This window comes from Elephantulus edwardii, unplaced genomic scaffold, assembly GCF_000299155.1.
Source record: "Elephantulus edwardii isolate Elephantulus edwardi_28Jun2011 unplaced genomic scaffold, EleEdw1.0 scaffold00192, whole genome shotgun sequence".
In the NCBI taxonomy this organism is placed as follows: domain Eukaryota; kingdom Metazoa; phylum Chordata; class Mammalia; order Macroscelidea; family Macroscelididae; genus Elephantulus; species Elephantulus edwardii.
Genome location: NW_006399942.1, coordinates 411,988 through 413,505, shown reverse-complemented (window position 1 = coordinate 413,505; position 1,518 = coordinate 411,988).

Genomic DNA, 1,518 nt, shown 5'->3' with positions numbered 1-1,518 from the left:
GTTTCAGAGCTAATGTACATATGGTCACTATGAGTCACAAGTGATTTGATGGCACATGGCTGTGTTGATCATAACAAAATATGGATGACATTGAGAAGTATTAGCATCTCAGAACACTAAATTGTGCTCATGATAAATACATGGAAAAGAAGCAGTTTTTGGAAAAGAACAAGAGACCAACACTGCAGGGTTTAAAATCAAGACAGGTATGCATCAAAGTTAAATCTTTTCTCCAAACCAATTGAATCTGTATACTGAGCAAATTATTTGAGAAACTGGAGTATACAAAAAAAGAATATGGCATCAGAATTGGAGGACGATTACTGGCCAAACTGAGTTATGAAGATGATGCAAACTTGTTTGCAGAAAGTGAAGGAAACTTAAGCAACAAGTGCTGGTGAGGTTATGGAGAAACTGAAACCCTTATTCACTGTTGGTGGAAGTGTAAAATGGTGCAAATACTGTGGAAGGTGGTATGGCGCTTTCTCAAAAAGTTGCATTCGACCCAGCAATTCCACTGCTGGGAATATACCTCAAAGAGACCATAGTTGACATCCAATCAGATATATGCATACCCATGTTTATCGCGGCTTTAATCACAATAACAAGGAGTTGGAAACCACCTAAATGCCAATCAACAAATGAATGGATAGAGAAGCTGTGGTATATTCACATAATGGAATACTATGCTGCATTGAAAACAAGGAACTCATGCAATATTATTCAAAATGGGTGACCCTGGAGGACATCATGCTGAGTGAAGTATCTCAGTCACAAAAGGACAAATACTGCATGGTGCCACTGTTGTAAAGCAGGGCTGACCTTGGGGTTGAGAGGAGACTGAGAAGGATGGGTTCAATAACATAGTATGATATACTGTATTGAAACAGATGAGGGAGAACACTGTTTAAGAGGAAAATTATTAGGTATTTTTGACATGACAGGAGTCCAGAGCAAAAGCTGTATGGTGGAGTGGACTCGGGGGGAGGGATTGTAAAACAATGAAGGAATTTTTCTTTTACTTTTCCAAGAGGGGAGTGTACTAGGGAGGAGGGTTGGGAGAGGAGAAAAGTGCAATAATGAATGAATGGAAATAAAAAAAAGAAGAAAAAAAAGAAAGTGAAGGGAACTTGAAGCACTTATTGCAGACAGTTAATGACTACAATTTTTAGTATGGGCTCCTACATCTCATCATCAAGAAAACAAAAACCTCACCACCGGACCAATAAGCAATACAATGCAGAAAAGTTTGAAGTTGCCATTGATTTTCCCTTTTTTTTTTTTTTTGTATCCACAATCAATACCTATGGTAATCTCAGTAAAAAAAAAAAAAATAATCAAAAGATGGGTGGCGGCTGTGGAAACAACATAAGAAGCTGCAGGAGCAGCAAGCTGCATAGAAATGGGCCACCATGACCCTCTATAGTGCTTAGTTTATCAATAATTGAACAATTAAAAAGTTGATTACTGGTCTTCAGTATGGATTGAGGCTCAACATCAAGAGATCAAAGATTCGCA